The sequence below is a fragment of the Notolepis coatsorum genome (assembly GCF_963971535.1).
Source record: "Notolepis coatsorum genome assembly, chromosome: 7".
NCBI classification, from domain to species: domain Eukaryota; kingdom Metazoa; phylum Chordata; class Actinopteri; order Aulopiformes; family Paralepididae; genus Notolepis; species Notolepis coatsorum.
In genome coordinates, this window is record NC_140171.1 from 2,512,241 (window position 1) to 2,535,894 (window position 23,654).

The 23,654-nt window shown below is 43.8% G+C and overlaps 1 long non-coding RNA gene across 1 annotated transcript; it reads left to right on the forward strand.

The window, feature by feature from the left end:
• Positions 1–13,429: 13,429 nt before the first annotated feature.
• On the forward strand, positions 13,430–16,990 carry LOC311232043. Its single transcript, XR_014619902.1, has 3 exons — positions 13,430–13,578; positions 15,553–15,856; positions 16,681–16,990. It is a non-coding gene; the product is annotated as an uncharacterized lncRNA (long non-coding RNA).
• The last annotated feature ends 6,664 nt before the right edge of the window (positions 16,991–23,654 follow it).

Below are 23,654 nucleotides of genomic sequence, written 5' to 3' on the forward strand. Positions count from 1 at the left end.
AAACTAACCGGGAGGTTTAGACAGACAAACACACAAATCCGTGACAAACAAGGACGACTGCTCACCACCAAGGAAGAACAACACCAAAGGTGGACTGAGCACTTTAGGGAGCTCCTCAACAGAGAGCCCCCTGTCCAAGAGGTGGAGATTCCGCCAGCTGCACACATGCTGGAGATCAACTGTGCCCCCCCAACAAGATATGAGGTGAAAAAGGCTATCAATGCATTGCGACGTGACAAGGCAGCAGGGCCAGATGACATTCCAGCAGAAGCTTTAAAGCAGGGGTGTACAGTGCGACATATATATCGCACGTGCTACAGCAACAGCTGTCTGTGCGATGGATGGATTTACTTCAGTAGCACTGGTGCGATAGGGATTCGGTTCATATAGATACTCTTATTTTGAAAATCCTGTAGCGGGTCTCATTTCTGCCCACGCGCAGCTCCAGCTAGGCTCCGAAAGCTAGCAACGTTCAGGTGCATATGATACTCTTATTTTGAAAAAACTCTTGTGACAACTCAACGAGTCGTATCCGCCCTATCCGTGCTTCTGCAAGGAGCAGCGCGTTGGTCGGTTGGTGCGCACTGCTGCGTTAACACAGCAGTGCGCCTACACGTCCCGAAATAAGTCCGTGGTGTTTTTTCTTTCTCGCAACGGGTCAAATGCATCTACATGTTTTGCACCGTCGCCATTCCTTTATGCGCACATCGCCCGAAATTAACGTTTATGTACCATTACAATCACTACAACGTTAGCAAGCTAACAAGCTAATCCTGATCAGAGGCGCAGAGCCAGCAGACACAGTGTGGAAAGGGAAATGGGGGGGCACTCTCTCCCCTTCCCTGTGTGTGTGTGTGCGTGCGTGCGTTTGGAAAGACGATGAAGTCACTAGTCAGGACTCAGGACAGGAGTATATTATAGTAAACTGAGGATGGACAGATAATGATGATATTCAAATATAAACAAGTTTCGAGAGGAGTGGAAGTTTGAAGACAGACTAGACTACAATATGATGCGGGGGTGGTGAGTTGAAACAGTGTGTGTGAATGAATGAATGAAAACTTTATTTAACAGATTGCAGAATGGGTACAGTACGGCTCAATACACACAATTGTTAAGGGGATGCAGACCAGAGAAAGACGTTTGTCTTGTTTACATCAGGGTCCCCCATTGTGTGTGTGTGTGTGTGTGTCCCAACCGACCCCACTTCTATGTTTCAATAAATTATTTGCATTTAAAACTATTAACGCTGACTCATTCCTTCAGTCCACTCAAAATTATGCTAATATTCCTTATGTTTATGATATTAATTGAAAATAGCATATGAGAGTATCATAGTAATAATAACACATGGCGATATACTAAATGACAGCCAAACATGGCACTGCAACTAAATAACACAAATACAATAGGCACATTTGTGACTGTTACAAATATAACACGTTTTATACTTGTGCTACAAGATTTTGGCCTGTGCTACAAAACTATCAACCTCTGTAGCACCAGTGCTATGTGCAAAAAAAGTTAACGTACAGCCCTGCTTTAAAGGCAGACGTTGAAACCTCAGCCACCATGCTACACCAGCTGATCAAAAGGATCTGGGAGAAAGAAGGAAATGTACCAACAGACTGGAAGGACGGGCTCATTGCTATTATACCCAAGAAAGGAGACCTTAAGAACTGCAACAACTATCGTGGGATTATGTTGCTCTCAACACCAGGCAAAGTTTTCAACCGCATTATCTTGGACAGACTGCGAAAAGGGGTCGATGATGAACTGAGAGAAAACCAAGCCGGTTTCAGGAACGGTAGATCGTGCACTGACCAAATTGCCACCCTCAGGATCATCATCGAGCAATCCATAGAATGGCACACACCTGTCTATGTCAATTTCATAGATTTTGAAAAGGCATTCGATAGTGTAGACCGCGAGCTGCTTTGGAAACTCATGGCACACTATGGAATCCCTAAAAAATACATCAGCATAATCAAGAACATGTATCAGGACATGAAATGCCAAGTGTTACATAACGGATGTGCACAAGAACACTTCAAAGTGCTCACCGGCGTGAAACAGGGCTGCCTACTTTCCCCCTTCCTCTTCCTCCTATGCATCGACTGGATCATGAGGCAAACCACAACCAATAAAAAGACTGGCATCCAGTGGAGTCTAACGGAGCACCTCGAAGACCTGGACTTTGCGGATGACATTGCACTACTCTCACACAACCATCAACAGATGCAAGACAAAACCCAGCTGCTAGAAACAACTGCAGCTGGACTTGGGCTCAAAATAAATGGACAAAAAACTCAAGTAATCAGAGTCAATAATAAAAGCACAAACCAGACACTGGAAGAGGTTGACAAATTCACATACTTGGGTAGTGTTATAGCTGTTGATGGCGGGACTGAGGAAGACGTAAGGGCAAGAATAGGAAAAGCAAGAGCAACATTCAACATGTTAAACAAGATATGGAAAACCCGAAACATCAAACTCAACACCAAGCTCAAAATCTTCAACTCCAATGTCAAATCCATTCTGCTATATGGCTCTGAAACCTGGAAAACCACCACTAACATCAACAATAAACTGCAGACCTTCATCAACCATTGTCTGAGACGTATCCTCAGGATCTTCTGGCCAAACACAATCACCAACATCAAGCTGTGGGAATGCACCAAGCAAGAATCAGTGGAGGTCCAGCTGACCAGGAGAAAATGGAGCTGGATTGGGCACACACTTCGAAGACACAAAACAGCAATAACCAAACAGGCATTAACCTGGAACCCACAAGGCAAGCAAGGCAGAGGAAGACCCAAAAACATCTGGAGAAGAGACACTGAGCAGGAACTCAAGACGAGGGGACTGATGTGGAAACAGCTGGAGAGGATGGCGCAAGACAGACGGGGGTGGAAACTCTTCATCAATGGCCATGTTCCGAAAGGAATAAAAAGGCCTAAGTAAGTAAAGTAAAGTAAGTGTGCCTGTGCCATATCAACAATATTCCATGCATCGTAATTTTTTCTCATAATCAGGTATTTTTTATGATAATTTTTACATTATTACATCATTATTGTTATTGTTATTATTAACAATATTATTATGATGGTTGTATCAACCCTAAATCTGAGTTGGGGCGGGGGTGCAATGCAGACAAACAGTTTTGCTTTACTGAGCTCCGTTATCTGGGGGCTGTAGTTGGTCACTTTAAGATGCACACCGGAGCATCTTTTAATCCAGCTGTTTGCTGTTCTCTGATATTTCGTTGATGCGTCGCTCGACACTTCGAGCTGACATGGGGATATCTTTTATCCTTGATTTGATTGTCTCTTTGTTTGGCAAGCCTTCAAACAAAACATCTGAGCTACAGAGAAAAGCCTCCTTGATATACTCGCCATCAGTGAATGGCTTTCCACATTTCGCAATGCAATGACCAATGCGATAGCTTGCTTCAGTTGCGTGGTTTTTAGCAGTCGTGAATACTTTGAGGGTGCTGGCTTGCTTTCCATACCTGGCCACGGCACGTTTAATCGATTCTGCCTTAACTTTTTTGATGCTTCGTCTCAAAATGGCGTTTCACACCTGACGTTCTGCAAACTACATTTTCTAAACATAAAGTACACACAGCGCGGTCCTTCTGACACACAAACCCGTAGTCGTCTGTCCACGAGGGCTGGAATGCCTGAATTTCCTTTGCTTTAACTTTCTTAGCGGGGGTTGCCATCATGAAAGACAGCACATACAGAATGCAACCGCAGCACTGTGTGATTACCTGGGAACTGCGCGCGGGAGGCCAGCTGACTGCTGACAGCTGAGCACCATGGGAACAGCTGTATAGCTGTCATAGGGGTGTGCAAAACAGTCGACTTACAAAAAAGAACCTGTGGGAGGATTTCAACAAGATAAATGCGACAACAGTGCAAAATATTTCACTATAATATTTCAAAGTAAAAAAAAAAAAAAAAGTATATATATATATATATATTTTTTTATGCTGCCCCCTGTGCCAATGAAAATGCCCCCGCGTGCCTATGCGGGCACGCGTGCCTAGGGTTGCCTACCCCTGCCCTAAGCAAACACACAACCCCACAGCTAGCTGAGGGTTATACATCGTATCCCCAATATATAGTGAATAAACACACATTTTGTAACAAAAACCAGTCCCTCACCAGGAGGGACTTTTTTATTTAATAACAAAAGCATATGTTGGGGGGGGGGGGAGAGGATAGGGGTAAACAGGGGAGTCACTAGCGGCGCCTGCCGCGTGCAGAGCGCTGCTTTCCCCCACGGGGGAGCCGGCCCGAAGGAACGGTTCTGGGGAGCCTGGTCACGACGATCCCTACCGTTACTTCCGGGCGTGAGGCGGCTGGCTGCAGCAGACGAGGCACTCCCTCCACTCCTGGCCTTCTTCGCCGAAGGTCCAGCAGTGGTGGCGGAGGCAACGGTCGCTGTCCTCTGCCGGCGTTGCTTCTTCCGGACATCATCGGTGGCATCGGGTCGGGGGAAATGGGGCTGGAGCACGGAGCGCTCCTCCTCCATCTCCCTGCAGGCTGCCGTCATCTGTTGCATGGCCGACCCGAATAGCCCAGCATCGGAGAGGGGGGCCGTGAGCAGTGGAATCCTCCTCTGGTCCGGCACTCGCGCCTGCTCCAGCCAAAGATGGCGCTGGCGGCTATCGCCTGCAGCTGGGTTAGGTGCAGGATGGCTCCAGCCGCCTAGGCGTGAAGGTATCGTTGATGGTCATCCAATACCGACCCGCCCGCCATCAGCCCCGACATGTAGCGCGCTAGCTCTGAGTCGCGGCGATGTACACCTGGTCACTCCAATTAGCCAACTGCCTAGCCGATTTCTTAACGGCTCCCACACCATTTCGGGAGAAAGTATGGCTGCCATCGGGCTATCAAGTCGAGGCACCCCGTCCTTTAGCCCCTGGACCAAACCCACCACCCGCGTGACTGGCACGTAGGCGGGGGTAAGGCCAACAATGAGGGAGATTACCTGTCCCTGTGTCACGGCCTCCATCGCTGGGAAGAATGGGCAGACAATGCCTGTCTCTCTCACAGGACGACGTTGCCAGAGATGACCTATCATGTCATCAGGAACAGGTGCTGGCAGTGGCTGCGGCAACGCCACGCCATTAGCGGCTGCGGCGGCCGCCATGAGCTCGGGGAACAAGGCAAGCAACTTCCCTTGCGTACCTCCCTCCACGTCCCTCACGTACGGGAGGCTGCCTCGGGCGTCACCATCCGACGCGGCAGATAGCTGGGCATCTTGTCTCGGGGTCGGAGGTTCTAACTAACCCTGGAGTACAAGGGACCCCAAGGAGACGCAACACTCCCTGCCACTCCCCGAGGGGGAGAGTGATACGCCTCTACCGGGGCTTCGAACAAGAGAGCTCTTGCCCCCTCCATGTAATCCTCAGTCTCCATCGGAAATGGAGACGAGGCAAGAGAACTCTTGTCCGGCTCCAACACAACATCAAAGCCAGGCCGTTCGCCCCTGCTGCTCGCCGCCTTACGACAAGAGCAAGCCGAGGCGAAGAGTCTGCGTCGCAAATCCCCTGCCACCAGAGGAGCTGTCGGCCTATCGGCCGACTGTCCACTGGCGGGGGAACCAGGGCCGGAACCAGGCCATCTCACAGGAGATGGAGACTCAACAGCCCCTCTGCGAGGCAAACTCACCACCGGGCGCCGTCCAGGCATATCTGGCTGCCACAACCACGGAGCCAGAGACGCCCCACGACGCACGGAGGACGCGGCGATGGTGAAGCGCTGGTTAAGGGTGACGTTGCGAGCGTCTAAACCCTCCGAAGGTCTAAACATTATCTCTTAGTTTTTCTTGTAAAATTGCGAGAGAGAGAAAAGCAAAGATAGAATGTCAACGTAGCTCCTTTCCAACAACTATTTCGGCACTAAACTCAAAGTGGCGTATACAGTCACTTCAACGGTGGTGAAAATAGGGAAGGAGCTGTTAGTATGGCCACGACCCCGCTTATGTAGAGGAGCGGATGTGGGTGTGGCCAGGCGTGTGTACATGTGTAGAAAAATTATTCAGTATTAGATTGATAAAGGGATAGTTCCACTAGAGTGCAGAGCGTAAGCTATACGATAATATAACAAAACAGTTCAATAGACACTCGAACTGTGTGTTTTTATTTTATTGAGAGAAATCTTGCCAAGAATGAGATAAGCTTCATCGTATTTTCTTGACTTGAAAAAAGATTATATATACTATGTAAATCAATATCTTCCTTTTGAAGAAATCAGGATTGTTAAAGCTAATTAGTAATTATTAGCCTAATCCATGTAAAAAAGATAGCCTATAGTAAATGTACACACACACAGACACACACACACACACACACACACACACACACACACACACACACACAAAACACTAAATTAAATTCAAATAATTGGACGTACAGAGAGTGAGAGGGAGAGAAAGAGAGAGAGAGAGACAAAAGTTATCAAATGCGACTAGTGAAGCACGCACTGTCGAGTCCTGGCTTTAAAAAATTAAATGTATTTAGTAGGGATGGGTACCTTTCACATTTGAACCGATACGGTACCGGTACCGGTACCTGTGAATCGATACCGGTACCCAACGGTACCTTTTTTCGGTACTTTAGTCTCAAGAAATGTAATTTACCTACCTGTCGTGAAAAAAAATCCAAACTTCAAATAACTACAATTTCTACAGTTTTCGGCTTGCCATCAAGTCAAATCCTAGGTAAGCATATATTGTGCGTGTGAACGTTGACATGAAAAGAAAAAAGGTAAAAAAAAAATTATTTTTTATTTTTTTCTGTATCTCACTTGAATCGATACTCGGTAGTACCGACGTGTTTCGGTTCGGTACCTCAAAAGTACCGAATTCGGTACCCATCCCTAGTATTTAGGCAGAATCACAAACAGTGGTGGAGAAGTTATTTATATTTTGAACGTGATTTATTCATTTCGCACTAGTTAGATGACATGTTGCGCATTTCCACAGCAAGACCTATATACGCTGTCATGTATCTGTATTCTCCCATAACATGTGGCTTGACATTACAGATTGGTTTCCCATCCGTGGCCAGTGATCTACGATGACCGAACAGCGGCTCCTGCGTATACTGGAGGGTATGGTTGATGACGACGTGGAGACGTTCCAATGGTACCTCACTCTGGACATATTGGAGGGTTTTGAACCCATTCCCAAGGGCCTAATTGATGGAGCGAAACGGCGCGACACAGTGACTGCAATGGTGGACAGATACCTCGAAGAGGGGGCTGTGTCTATCACTATTGCGATTCTGAAGAAGATGAACAACCACAATGCTGCAGATAAATTAAAGAAGGAAACCAGAGTGACCAGAGGTACAAATGTTCTCTATAGATTTAGTATTATAGCAGTACAATTATCTTCTTATGAGGGATGCACCGATATCGGTGTCGGATATAGGGCCAATACTAGGCTAAAAGGTATAGTGGGTATCAGGAGAATTTCCTCAATAGTAAAACCTGATACAGTATACCAAGAGAAACATTTAAAGGTGCTATAGATAACATTAATTTGTATAATCATTTTTCTTTTCTAAATAATACTTCCACAGAGCTTTTAGAAAGGTGCAGAATAAAAGTATTGCTCCTCCTCCAATTAAATTATTGATTTATGTATTTATCATTAAAAATAATTTGGCGGGGCGGTCAGGTGGCGTAGCGGAGATTGCGTTCGTCACCAACGCCGGAGATGCTGGGTTCGAGCCCAGCTCCCGGCGCTGTCACCAGCTTGGCTGGCCGTTCACACTAATACAATTGGCAGTATTAGGGGGTGGGAAAGCTGGCGGGTGGGTCCTGGGCGTTGTGGACAGCGACCCCCACAGTTCGGTCGGGGCGCCTGCTCAGCGAGGGTAGGATCTGGAGAGAGGTAGTGCGACCTTCCACACGTTACACTCTCCCAGTGAGAATCTGAGCTGCCAGGCTGGCTGCTGGCTGGCTGCACATGCGTCGGAGGAAAGCATGTGACAGTCTCCGGCCTCTCGGACCAACAGTAAGGGGGGGGGTGCGCAACAACCAGGAAGGGGGTTGGGAATTGGCATAACGACTAACAGTGGGATGGGAGAAAAAATCGGAAAAAGGAGGGGGGAAAAGATTTAAAAAATATATATAATAATAATAATAATTTGGCGGGTCCAAAATGAATGTTGTTTACATGTTGCGTGCAATCGTGCATATATCCCCTCCCTAGTTCCCATTTCCCCATGTGGAATGCACCTGTGAGGGCCGGGGCTCCACTCCACTGGTCAAATTACTTACTTGTGAGTAGTACGTCCGTTGATAAAGAAAAGCAATGTCCACAGCTCCGTGTATAGTAAAGATATTCAAATGGTTTATTTGCAAAGTCTTTCTTTACAGAAGTGGTCCTAAATCTACTTTCCTAAATATTCTTGTCACTCATGCACATACTACTACAAGGTAAGAAAACTGTATTTTCCCAGTCTCCAAAATCACCGCCGACTCCACACAGGAAAATTCCTTCGTAGTGTACCAGCCGTAAATCTACTTGCTGGCTTCTGGCTTCAGTTCATTGTTGAGTCCATCCTTTCGGTCCCGTCCAGTCTGGTCGAAGATGCAACTGACACAGAGAGAGAATCGTGGCTATATAAATAGAGACCCAAATGTTCTAGAATGTTCGGTTATGACACACTGTGGTTCTAGAATGTTCTATGTTCTAGAAAGACTATTATGACATCACCACAAACGTTCCAGTCTGTTTTATGTTCCAGACAGATCTATTATGACATCACCACAACGCTCTAGAAGGTTCTAGGTTCCAGAATGCCCTATTATGACAAATACGACGGTTCAATGACTTTATCTAAATCCAATCAATATTAAACATTCATGTAATACAATAACCGAAATATATATAGCTTTGGCTCTTACACAGATAAATCATAACATTCCCATAAATCATATCCTTCTATTTGAAATAATAATAATAATAATAACCAAAACACTCATATGGCCTTTACAGCACCTGATCAGATAAACGTGCTTCTAGTTGAGACGTGCTGGAGCTCCAGTAGTGGGACATCTAGTGGCTCATTGTTATCTATAGCACTTTTAACAAGTCAGAGAAATAAAAAGGAAAGTCACTTGATTCTCTACATTTTTGAAAAAAAAAAAAAAAAAAAAAGGCATTCGTTATCCTGAATGCGGTAATTTGTTGCCAAAGCGAGTGGCGCTCGTCTTCGTATATGAAATTCAAGTTTAGTTCTCAGAATGGGAATCGGCTGCTTGGTAATAATAATTTAGGACCTGCTCAGAGGTCATCATTCGGCACGCATGCGATGCATGAATGCGATTCGTATCTGCGATTAACCCATCCCGTCGTCCTTCCCCCCCAAGGGCAGCCGGGAGCAGACAGGCGTCAATGTGAGCCGCGCCAGGGGACCAATCCAAGTGCTCCTGTCCGTCTTCGTCAAGGTGCATCCCTACTTCTTACAGATGATATTTAGCCTATAGACTCTGCAGGTCAGACAGGGCTGTTCTTTTTCCCCTCAAGAGTCATTTCATGTACCAGGCTCTATTTCTCCATGTCTGATACCCCATTTCTGTCCCTTCCCCTCCAGATGGACAGGCAGCCGTGGGAGGAGGAAACGCCGGCTTCTCTTCTACTCCTCGTCCTCCTGCTCCTCCCTCAATCTCTGCTCAGAATGGTGCAGTCGTCGTTGCTCATCAGATGACTGGCAACACTTTTAATGGACCGGTTAACATCACTTCTGCAGCAGGACACCAGCCTATCCACCCTCCCAAATGGCCTTTTTGTCGCTATTTGTGAAAATAATCCCACAGCGCACCCGCCGTCAACTGACGCTGGGCCGCAAGGAACAGTAGATAGTTGGCCCGGTCCCTCCCGCTGTGCGACGCACCCAAGGGGGGACCCCGACAGAAAGGGCCGGTTTGATACGGGAGAAGCTGTCATTAAACTGGTTGACACACACCCCCCCCCTGAACACCCATCTAGTGCATGCTGAGGAGTTGTTCTGCAGCTAGACACGCAAGTCGTTGCTCATCAGATGACTGGCAACACTTTTAATGGACCGGTTAACTTCACTTCTGCAGCAGGACACCAGCCAAATCATTGATGCAAATGTAGTGTTGGCAAATTGTTAGAGAATAATAAGTAACTTAAATTTTTTTCTTTTTTTTAATGATCTCAGATTTATTATAATGTAATACTTTTTTTCCTACACATATACAGATTTTGGCCGTTTATCATGCACATCTTGTCTTTATCTGTTTTGAGCAGTTCTTACGTACTTTCCTCTCATCTATTTCAAATAAAACCTTTTACTTATTAAACTTTAAAAAAAAATAAAAAGTCGTATTAGTTTGTGTGACACAGAGAATCCAAACACAGTATCTATACTTCATTAACTGAAGTCAATGGGGGGCAAAAGAAAAACAGCAAAACTATATTAGATTGGATTGAAATGTATGGCCATCATACAGCACAAGTACAGTACAACGAAAAGAAGTTGGCATCTAACTGCAGAGAGCAATATTATACAATGTACAAGTGATTAAACTGGAATATATATAAATGAGTACTACTGAGTAATAGTGCTAATCTGATGCATGTACAGTGTTACAGTATTATTATGTACAATGATTCAAGTATAAATACACTATGGTAGTAGCCATACTGGCCAGTGGTTAGGGCTAAATACAATGTTATCTATATAGCACCTTTAATTATGTAAAATGTTGTCATCATGTTTTCTCATGCATTTACCTCTAGCAGTTTTTTTGTATTGTATATTTTTAGGCATATATGTTTCAATGTTTGGGTATATGCTTATTGCTTGTTTTTATGATACCTGGCCGTCGCCTCGTTTAAAACAAATAAAGCATTAACATTGGCATGGTGTACCTTTCTGTGCTTATTCATCCACAATCTATAGCTCAACATGAAAATATTCCCAATTAATCATAAAAGAATATTGCGAAATTTTATTTCAACCAAATCTTTTTAAACAATAATGTTAGTGATAGAAGGGAACTCATTTTGTGCAAAAATGGAAAGCTTTTCAATTTCCATGCAGCAGAATTGTTACAATAGCCGATAATCCATTTTCCCAATGATAAATCCCTATATACGGGTGGAACAACCAGTGACGTCAGACTATACCTCCCTATTCAGAATGGCTTGTTTCAGTAGGGGGCGTTTTTGTCTCAGCTGAACTGCAGAAACGGGACGTGGTACAGATTTCACATTTTGTCAGTGTTGTTGGTACAAGTTAACCCACATAGCTGCTTTTTAAATGGTAAATGGCTGCTTTTTTATATAGCGCTTTTATCCAAAGCGCTTTACAATTTGTTCCTCACATTTACCCATTCATTCACACACTGACGGCAGAGGCAACCATGCAAGGTGCCAACCTGCTCATCGGGAGCAATTAGGGGTTAAATAATAATAAATAATCACAAATGTACATATTCAAAGTAAGCTCACACACAAAATCCAAACTCAATGACCGAAAAAAGGAATAGGCTGAAGATTGCTTGAAAACAATGCAAAACACTGGAAAAGGCAATTTTTTACAATATGGGACCTTTAAAAGAAAAGATAAAGTATAATATGATGGCCCTGTTTGTTTTGGGGAAATGAGAAGAGTGTGTCACAAATCATAATTAGTTTGAGATTTCAAAGTAAAAAGAAAAAAAATTAGGTGAATGGGATGAATGCAGTTTTGATTAACATTTCCCAGTAAGTGTAGGCTACTAACTTGACATGTACTGTATCTTTATTTGTAAACTATTGCTTCCCAATCCCAACCCATGCATGCCAGAGTATTGGCATTCTTAAAGGGGAACTATCTTATAAATGGCCTTTTTCAGTGTTTAGCATTGTTTCCTAGCTATGTGGACTTATATTAATATGATCTGTCTCTAATTCTCATATTGGCGCATTCTTCCAATTCTCCTCTCACAATATTCACCCTCACTGAACTGAGTCATCTGAAAATGTGCTGATTTGTGATGTCAGAAAGACACCGCTGCATGATAATGTTCAGGCGCCGGCGCCGCGGCGCAGTGGTTTAGGTGGCCAGGCTCAAAACGGCTCGAGATCTTGAGGTAGAAAAATGCTGTTTTTGAGGACTTGATTAGAAATACAAAACAATGAATTAAAAAATATATATAATTACAGAGGTGTTCCATAAACTCACAGGAATTGTGTAAAAGTGCCCAAATAGTGAAAGAAATAGTAAAATAGTTCCCCTTTAATAAATGCATTTAATCTTCTTATATAGTTTAGGTCATGCATGATATATAGTCAACAGCTATGTTCTTGGTCATTAATATAGATGCTTTCCTGAATCCTACATCAAATTAGCCCAAATCAATGCAGCCTAAATATTGAAGGGGCATTTCACCAACAACAAAAAAGCAATGCTAACATTAATTTTGCACATAATCTCGCTCGCACATATCACAAAATTGTCTTCCATGAATGAATTTTGAACAAATGAGTTTGTCAACCGTGGGCGCTGAACGCTTAATTGTGTTGTATTAATTACAGTTCGGTGAGCTGTTTGTGGGAGGATAGACCACTGCGTTACATTGAGCTCATGGGAGAGAGAGAGGGGAGAAAATGAATGAATGTGGATGAGACGTCATGAGAGCCAATTGGCATTAAGTGGTTGTTTGTATCTACGGCTGTGAGGGTGCTGCTGGATACATGATCCAATAGACTAGTGTGGTATATTTTTGAAGGCTATTAGACAAATAACACCAGTTATTATGGCACATTCTATAAGCAAGAACAAACCTCTGAACAGGCAGAACTGGTTAGCTTCCCCTCGTCAGAGCCAATGCAAATGATTTTGGCACACACACACACACACGCACACACACACACACACACACACACACACGAAACTAAACTTATACTCATATACTGGCTGGACAAGATCACCCTCCACACAAGAGCCAGAATCAGTGAATTACCATGTAAATGTCTAGGACGAAAGTCAGCCTTTGTTGTCAAAGAAATGTATTGTAATTATGCTATGTGGACCAGTCAGTCGACTCCCGTACTATAGGTACGGGGCGGGGTCGAGAAAATGTTTATATACCGAACTGTCTCGACATTAGATTAGAACACACACTACAGAGCCGAGCTGTTTGTGTCACTGAGAGAGATTCGGATATCCTGCAGTGGACTGGACTGCTGTGGAACATTGCCTTGCTGTGCTGCTGTTTGCCAATACAACGGACGACTATCACTTTTGGACCATTGATCCGCAAACCACTTGTTTCCAGTCTTTTCTTCTCCTCAGAATCCAACGTGTGGAATTCAGTCACGACTATAGTCCCTGAAGGCGGAGAGACCAGTCCATCTGCACTTTTACGCACCTGACCTACTCCCAACCTCCGCACGCGCAGATTGCGCACAGAGTCTCTCTGCATTTCAGTCAAGAAGTTTCCCGGAAACTTTAAATCGAAACTAACATCTACTCGCTGCAGTTGTGTGTCTGCGTCATCCTCTGGAGATTGTGGTAGTAGCGTCGTGTACTTTTAACAAGTAAGTATATTTCCCCCTCAAACTGCTCTAATATTAGTAGTGCTCTATTGTGGTAATATGGATGCACAGCACTATAATAATACTTTACGCAGCGCGCGTAAGAGAGCGCGTTGGAGAGCCCGTGATTGGAGGCTTTTTTTAAATTGTTGTGTAGCCATATTGTATTTGTCAAGGATTTTCATAGTGTGTTTTGTTCTAAAACAAGCTTAGATCTAGCCTTATGCGCATTTTAAATGTTATTATGAGTTCTATGAGTTCTATGAGATACTATATGAATTGAAAATGGGGGACCCTGATGGAAACAAGACAAACGTCTTTCTCAGGTCTGCATCCCCTTAACAATTGTATGTATTGAGCCGTACTGTATTGTACCCATTCTGCAATCTGTTAAATAAAGTTTTCATTCATTCATTCATTCATTCATTCTGTGTTGCCTGACCTGTCTAGCCTATAGGTACTAACACTAACAGTACACTGATCTACCCATTTCCTTGGCCAGCCTATATTTTGTATTCAACCATATATCTGCGTAATAACCATCTTACACCAGGCTGTTGATGCAACATTCTGATTTCCTCCAGTGCCTGTTTCCTATAAATGTTGTGCTCAGGGTGGGCGGCTACGTGGCGTAGTGGGCAAGGCGCTCGCCACGAATGACGGAGACGCTGGGCTCGCCTGTTCGAGCCCAGCGCTCCACATTGCTTTCAGTTTAGCTGGTCATTCATACTAAATACACATTGGCCGTATTAGGGGGTGGCAAACTGATGGGTGGGGATCGGGCGTTGTGGACAGCGACTCCTACAGGTCGGTTGGTGCGCCTGCGCAGTAGAATCAGGAAGTGTCAGGGGCAGCGTGAGCCTCCCACGCGTTACTCCTCGCCACTGAGAGATCGAGCTGCGCAGGTGAAAAGATGCGACTGCTGTTACCTCAAGTACCAGAGGGGACTTGTGCTATGTATGACTTAGTCCACATTGCAGCCGGCTTGTGGGAGGCAAGAAACAGCGTTCGTGACAGGGGAGGGTTGAATTGGATGATACGAAATTGGGATGGGAGAAAATATAGAAAATGGGAGAAAAAGTGGATAAAATTTTTTTTTGTGCTCAGTCAGGGGGTTTAGATCATTGGTCTCTCTAAGACAGTGGTCCTCAAACCTGTTCTGTCAGGCCCCCCTTTGGAGGACCAACATGTTTTGGGCCCCCCCCCCCCCCCTCGCCCAAACAAAATAGTCATGAAATGGACCAAGTTTAAATTGATTGAAATAACATCAATATCAAATTGTGCGACCACTTAACAATAACATTCTGTAACAATAACCAAAAACTGAGGGGAAACAATTATGAAATGTGTAATCCCTTTGTTCGAATAATAACATATATAACAAAACAGTTCAATAGACACTCGAACTGTGTGTTGTTGTTTTTTTATTGAGAGAAATCTCACCAAGAATGAGATAAGCTTCATCGTATTTTCTTGACTTGAAAAAATATTATGTAAATCAATACCTTCCTTTTGAAGAAATCAGGATTGTTAAAGCTCATTAGTAATTATTAGCCTGCCCTAATCCATGTAATAAAGATAGCCTATAGTACATTTACACACACACACACACACACACACGCGCGCGCACACACACACACACACACACACACACACACACACACACACACACACACACACACACACACACACACAAAACACTCAATTAAATTCAAATCATTGAACGTACAGAGAGTGAGAGAGAGAGAGAGACGAAAGTTATCAAATGCGACTAGTGAAGCACGCACTCAGCTGCTTTAAAAAAATTTATTTAGGCAGAATCACAAACAGTGGTGGAGAAGTTATTTATATTTTGAACGTGATTTATTCATTTCGCACTAGTTAGAAGATGACATGTTGTTGCGCATTTCCACAGCAAGACCTATATACGCTGTCATGTATCTGTATTCTCCCATAACATGTGGCTTGACATTACAGATTGGTTTCCCATCCGTGGCCAGTGATCTACGATGACCGAACAGCGGCTCCTGCGTATACTGGAGGGTATGGTTGGTGACGACGTGACGACGTTCCAATGGTACCTCACTCTGGACATATTGGAGGGTTTTGAACCCATTCCCAGGGGCCTAATGGAGGGAGCGAAACGGCGCGACACAGTGGATGCAATGGTGGACAGATACCTCGAAAAAGGGGCTGTGACTATCACTATTGCGATTCTGAAGAAGATGGGCCACCACAATTCTTCAGATAAATTAAAGAAGGAAACCAGAGTGACCTAGAGGTACAAATGTTCTCTATAGATTTAGTATTATAGCAGTACAATTATCTTCTTATGAGGGATGCACCGATATCGGTGTCGGATATAGGGCCAATACTAGGCTAAAAGGTATAGGTATCAGGAGAATTTCCTCAATAGTAAAACCTGATACAGTATACCAAGAGAAACATTTAAAGGTGCTACAGATAACATTAATTTGTATGTAGATTAATCATTTTTCTTTTCTAAATAATACTCCCACAGAGCTTTTAGAAAGGTGCAGAATAAAAGTATTGCTTTTTCTCCAAATAAATGATTGATTTATGTATTTATCATTAAAAAATAATTTGGCGGGTCCAAAATGAATGTTGTTTACATGTTGCGTGCATGTATCCCCTATTCCCCTCCCTACTTCCTCTTTCCCCACGTGGAATGCACCTGATCTGCAGATAAACATGCTTCTATAGTTGAGACATGCTGGAGCTCCAGTAGTGGGACATCTAGTGGCTCATTGTTATCTATAGCACCTTTAACAAGTCAGAGAAATAAAAAGGAAAGTCACTTGATTCTCTACATATTTGACACAGAAAAAAAAAAGGGCATTCGTTATCCTGAATGCGGTCATTTGTTGTTAAAGCGAGTGGCGCTCTTCTTCGTATATGAAATTCAAGTTTAGTTCTCAGAATGGGAATCGGCTGCTTGGTGCATCCCTACTTCTTACAGATGATATTTAGCCTATAGACTCTGCAGGTCAGACAGGGCTGTTCTTTTTTTCCACAAGAGTCATTTCATGTACCAGGCTCTATTTCTCCATGTCTGATGCCCCGTTTCTGTCCCTTCCCCTCCAGATGGACAGGCAGCCGTGGCAGGAGGAGACGCCGGCTCCTCCTCTGCTCCTCGTCCTCCTGCTCGTCCCTCAATCTCTGCTCAGAATGGTGCAGTCGTCGTTGCTCATCAGATGACTGGCAACACTTTTAATGGACCGGTTAACTTCACTTCTGCAGCAGGACACCAGCCAAATCATTGATGCAAATGTAGTGTTCGCAAATTGTTAGAGAATAATAAGTAACTTAATTTTTTTTTTTTTTTTTTTATGATCTCAGATTTATTATAATGTAATACTTTTTTTCTACACATGATACAGATTTTGGCCGTTTATCATGCACATCTCGTCTTTATCTGTTTTGAGCAGTTCTTACGTACTTTCCTCTCATCTATTTCAAATAAAACCTTTTATTTATTAAACTTAAAAAAAAAAAATCGTATTAGTTTGTGTGACACAGAGAATCCAAACACAGTATCTATACTTGATTAATTGAAGTCAATGGGGGGCAAAAGAAAAACAGCAAAACAATATTAGATTGGATTGAAATGTATTGCCATCATACAGCACAAGTACAGTACAACGAAAAGAAGTTGGCATCTAACCAGAGAGCAATAACTATACAATGTACAAGTGATTAAACTGGAATATATATAAATGAGTACTACTGAGTAATAGTACTAATCTGATGCATGTACAGTGTTACAGTATTATTATGTACAATGATTCAAGTATAAATACACTATGGTAGTAGCCATACTGGCCAGTGGTTAGGGCTGACCTCGACTAGTCGAATAGTCGACTAATCGATCGAAAGGAGCCGTAGTCGACTGCCAACCTCTCAGTCGAATTTCCAGTCGACTATCTGCAAATTTTGGCCTATCATAGTCGACTATAGAAATCCTTAGTCGGGGACAGTATTTTGACATGTACATGGGTACCTTAGTCGTATAGTGTATCAGACCAGGCCCATTGCAAGTTGCTGTACTCTGTCATCTACTCTAAGCCATCCTAGGTTGTCAAAGTGGGCAGGGGTGAGGTGGGTTCTAGGAGTAAGGTCAAATAGTAGTCTGACCAGTTTGTTTTGTGATGTTTGTAATCTTGTTTTTAGAGCCTTTGAGGTGCTTTGGTACCATGAGGTGCAAGCATAGTCGTAGTAGCTCCTGCCAGAGTCTTCAGGGTATTCTTGTTTACCAGAGAGGAGATCCGGTACAAGAATCTAGTTTGTTGGTTGACTGTACTGTACCCATTCTGCAACCTGTTAAATAAAGTTTTCAATCAATCAATCCTATATTTATATTCATTTGGCGCTAAGATGGCGGCGGTCTCGTGACCCAATTCAGCCATTGGGTGGGTGACGCTGCTGAGGGTCCCCAGACCGCCGGTCCTGAGAGCGCCGCTCTGCGGCTCTGCAGTTGCATACTTCTCCATTTCAGTCAAGAAGTTTTCCTGAAACTTTAAATCGAAACTAACATCTACTCGCTGCAGTTGCGCGTCATCATCTGGAGATTGTGGTAGTAGCGTCGTGTACTTTTAACAAGAAAGTATATTTTCCCCTCAAACTGCTCTAATATTAGTAGTGCTCTATTGTGGTAATGGATGCATTATAATAATACTTTACGCAGCGCGCGTAAGAGAGCGCGTTGGAGAGCCCGTGATTGGAGGCTTTTTTTAATTGTTGTGTAGCCATATTGTATTTTTCAAGGATTTTCATAGTGTGTTTTGTTCTAAAACAAGCTTAGATCTAGTCTTATGTGCATTTTAAATGTTATTATGACTCTTTATGAGTTCTGTGTTGCCTGACCTGTCTAGCCTATAGGTACTACTAACAGTACACTGATCTTCCCATTTCCTTGGCCAGCCTATATTTTGTATTCAACCATATATCTGTGTAATAACCATCTTACACCAGGCTGTTGATTGATTGATTGATTGATTGAAAACTTTATTAACAGATTGCAGAATGGTTACAATACAGTACAGCTCAATACATACAATTGTTAAGAGGATGCAGACCTGAGAAAGACTTTCGTCTTGTTTCCATCAGGGTCCTCCATTTTCAATTCATCATAACAGACAGTCAGACAGTACTGCTACATCTATACATTTATGACATACCAGATTTGCAAATACAGTACTGTTTGTGATACAAAAAGAGTCCAGAAAAGAGAGTATATACACATTTGACGTACAAACTGTACATTGGAGGTGGTTGGGTGGGGGGGGGGGGGGGGGGGGTGGGTAGGAGGGGTGGGTGGGTGGGGAACACTGTACAACTGTACAAGCAAAACTGTACATTGGAATATTGACAAAACCATACTTGGTCATTTACTGTACATTGGAGGGGGTTGGGTTAGGACATTTACAGGGGCCAGTTTAGAATTGCAGTCTCCCGTAAGTGTTCTTTGAGAGTGGTTTTGAAAGTGGGCAGTGATTCACATTCCTTTACAGCTGTGGGTAGGGCGTTCCACATTGATGTGGCATAATTGCTAAACGTGTTTAGTCCCTTGTTTGAGCCGAATCTGGGTTTAACATGATTTGTGGAGCTCCCTCTGGTGTTGTGATCGTGGTATTCACTGACCTTTGGGAAGTATTTTGACATGTACATGGGTACCTTGGTCGTGTAGTGTATCTTGTAGACCAGGCCCATTGCAAGTTGCTGTACTCTGTCGTCTACTCTAAACCATCCTAGGTTGTCAAAGTGGGCAGGGGTGAGGTGGGTTCTAGGAGTCAGGTCAAGCAGTAGTCTGACCAGTTTGTTTTGAGATGTTTGTAATTTTGTTTTTAGCGCCTTTGAGGTGCTTTGGTACCATGAGGTGCAAGCATAGTCGTAGTACCCTTGAATGAGTGCTCCTGCCAGAGTCTTCAGGGTATTCTTGTTTACCAGAGAGGAGATCCGGTACAAGAATCTAGTTCGTTGGTTGACTGTACTGTACCCATTCTGCAACCTGTTAAATAAAGTTTTCAATCAATCAATTTGATTGATTGATTGAAAACTTTATTAACAGATTGCAGAATGGGTACAATACAGTACAGCTCAATACACACAATTGTTAAGGGGATGCAGACCAGAGAAAGACTTTCGTCTTGTTTACATCAGGGTCCCCCATTTTCAATTCATCAGGACATATATGACATACATGACATACAGATAGTCAGTACTGCTACATCTATACATTTATGACATACCAGATTTGCAAATACAGTACTGTTTGTGATACAGAAGGAGTCAAGAAAAGGGAGTATATACATTTGACGTAGAAACTGTACATTGGAGGAGGTTGGGTGGGGTTGTGTGGGGGGGGGTTGGGTACATTGGGATATTGACAACCATACTGGGTAATTTACATTGGAGGTGGTTGGGGGGGGGGGGGGGGAGAAACACTGTATAAACAAGCAAAACTGTACATTGAGGGGGGGGGGAGACACTGTACAAACAAGCAAAATTGTACATTGGACTATTGACAAAACCATACTAGGTAAATTACTGTACATTGGAGGGGGTTGGGTTAGGACATTTACAGGGGCCAGTTTTGAATTGCAGTCTCCCGTAGGTGTCCCTTGAGAGTGGTTTTGAAAGTGGGTAGTGATCCACATTCCTTTACAGCTTTGGGTAGGGCGTTCCACATTGATGTGGCATAATTGCGAAACGTGTTTAGTCCCTTATTTGAGCCGAATCTGGGTTTAACATCATTTGTGGAGCTCCCTCTGGTGTTGTGATCGTGGTATTCACTGACCTTTGGGAAGTATTTTGACATGTACATGGGTACCTTGGTCGTGTAGTGTATCTTGTAGACCAGGCCCATTGCAAGTTGCTGTACTCTGTCGTCTACTCTAAGCCATCCTAGGTTGTCAAAGTGGGCAGGGGTGAGGTGGGTTCTGGGGTTCAGGTCAAGTAGTAGTCTGACCAGTTTGTTTTGTGATGTTTGTAATTTTGTTTTAAGCGCCTTTGAGGTGCTTTGGTACCATGAAGTGCACGCATAGTCATAGTACCCTTGAATGAGTGCTCCTGCCAGAGTCTTCAGGGTATTCTTGTTTACCAGAGAGGAGATCCGGTACAAGAATCGAGTTCGTTGGTTGACTTTTTTTATTACATTGGATGCCATTTTGTCACAGGAGAGATTAGCCTCTAGGATGGAACCCAGGTAGGTAATTTCATCTTTCCTTGTGACAATATTGTCACCCACTGTAACTGAGAAGCCGTCGGTCTTGCTGAATTTGTTATTTGAACCGAAGAGAATGGACTCTGTTTTGCCCATGTGTAATGATAGTTTGTTATCAGCGAGCCATATGCAGATTCTGCCTAGTTCCGAGCTGAGGGTTTTTTCAACCTGTAACTTGTTCTTGTCAGAGACCAGCAGGGCTGAGTCGTCCGCAAACAGGAACAAGTTGCAGTCACAAGCTGACGACATGTCATTTGCATAAATTAGGAACAGTAGCGGTCCTAGTATGCTTCCTTGTGGAACACCACAGCTCACTGTGAGGGGGGGAGATATATTTATATTCATTTGGCGCTAAGATGGCGGCGGTCTCGTGACCCAATTCAGCCATTGGGTGGGTGACGCTGCTGAGGGTCCCCAGACCGCCGGTCCTGAGAGCGCCGTTCTGCGGCTCTGCAGTTGCATACTTCTCCATTTCTGTCAAGAAGTTTTCCGGAAACTTTCAATCGAAACTAACATCTACTCGCTGCAGTTGCGCGTCATCCTCTGGAGATTGTGGTAGTAGCGTCGTGTACTTTTAACAAGTAAGTATATTTCCCCCTCAAACTGCTCTAATATTAGTACGTAGTGCTCTATTGTGGTTGTTGTGGTAATGGATGCACTATAATAATACTTTACGCAGCGCGCGTAAGAGAGCGCGTTGGAGAGCCCGTGATTGGAGGCTTTTTTTAAATTGTTGTGTAGCCATATTGTATTTGTCAAGGATTTTCATAGTGTGTTTTGTTCTAAAACAAGCTTAGATCTAGCCTTATGCGCATTTTAAATGTTATTATGAACGACCACATCAAACAAGAGGTGGACGCGGGCAAATACTGCGGCATGGTCATGCTGGACCTACAAAAGGCCTTCGACACTGTCAATCACACCATTCTGATTGACAAGCTAAAAGCAATTGGTTTTGATAGTTTATCAGTGAGCTGGATACAATCCTACCTGGAGGGGAGGGAACAGATGGTGGAAGTAAACGGTACCCTATCCCCCCCCCTCACAGTGAGCTGTGGTGTTCCACAAGGAAGCATACTAGGACCGCTACTATTCCTAATTTATGCAAATGACATGTCGTCAGCTTGTGACTGCAACTTGTTCCTGTTTGCGGACGACTCAGCCCTGCTGGTCTCTGACAAGAACAAGTTACAGGTTGAAAAAGCCCTCAGCTCGGAACTAGGCAAAATCTGCATATGGCTCGCCGACAACAAACTATCATTACACATGGGCAAAACAGAGTCCATTCTCTTCGGTTCAAATAACAAACTCAGCAAGACCGACGGCTTCTCGGTTACAGTGGGTGACAATATTATCACAAGGAAAGATGAAATTACCTACCTGGGTTCCATCCTAGAGGCTAATCTTTCCTGTGACAAAATGGCATCCAATGTAATAAAAAAAGTCAACCAACGAACGCGATTCTTGTACCGGATCTCCTCTCTGGTAAACAAGAATACCCTGAAGACTCTAGCAGGAGCACTCATTCAAGGGTACTACGACTATGCTTGCACCTCATGGTACCAAAGCACCTCAAAGGCGCTAAAAACTAAATTACAAACATCTCAAAACAAACTGGTCAGACTACTGCTTGACCTTACTCCTAGAACCCACCTCACCCCTGCCCACTTTGACAACCTGGGATGGCTTAGAGTAGACGACAGAGTACAGCAACTTGCAATGGGCCTGATCTACAAGATACACTACGCGACCAAGGTACCCATGTACATGTCAAAATACTTCCCAAAGGTCAGTGAATACCACGATCACAACACCAGAGGGAGCTCCACAAATCATGTTAAACCCAGATTCGGCTCAAACAAGGGACTAAACACGTTTCGCAATTATGCCACATCAATGTGGAACGCCCTACCCAAAGCTGTAAAGGAATGTGAATCACTACCCACTTTCAAAACCACTCTCAAAGAACACCTACGGGAGGGCGGTCAGGTGGCGTAGCTGAGATTGCGCTCGTCACCAATGCAGGAGACGCTGGGTTCGAGCCCAGCTCTCGGCGTTGGCTGGCCGTTCATACTAATACAATTGGCAGTATTAGGGGCTGGGAAAGCTATAGGAGAAAGAGAAGGTTAAAAAGAAAAGAAAAAAATAACACCTACGGGAGACTGCAATTCGAAACTGGCCCCTGTAAATGTCCTAACCCAACCCCCTCCAATGTACAGTAAATTACAAAGTATGGTTTCGTCAATATTCCAATGTACAGTTTTGCTTGTACAGTTGTACAGTGTCCCCCACCCACCCCTCCTACCCACCCCCCACCTCCAATGTACAGTCCCCCCCCCACCCACTCAACCTCCTCCAATGTACAGTTTCTACGTCAAATGTATATACTCTCATTTCTAGACTCTTTTTGTATCACAAACAGTACTGTATTTGCAAATCTGGTATGTCATAAATGTATAGATGTAGCAGTACTGTCTACCTGTATGTCGTGTATGTCATATATGTTATGATGAATTGAAAATGGGGGACCCTGATGTAAACAAGACGAAAGTCTTTCTCTGGTCTGCATCCCCTTAACAATTGTATGTATTGTATTCTGCAATCTGTTAATAAAGTTTTCAATCAATCAATCAATCAGGACTGAGCTCTGGACCTGGGGGGCGACAGGGCCTTCGCTGCAGCTGCCCCCACCCTCTGGAACGCCCTGCCCCGACCATATCCGTCATGCAGACGACACCCTCTCATCATTTAAAAAAAAAAAACTAAAAACCCACTTTTTACCCTGGCCTTCAAGCCTTGAACTCCTTCCTCTCTCACCTTTTATATCATTTTTTTT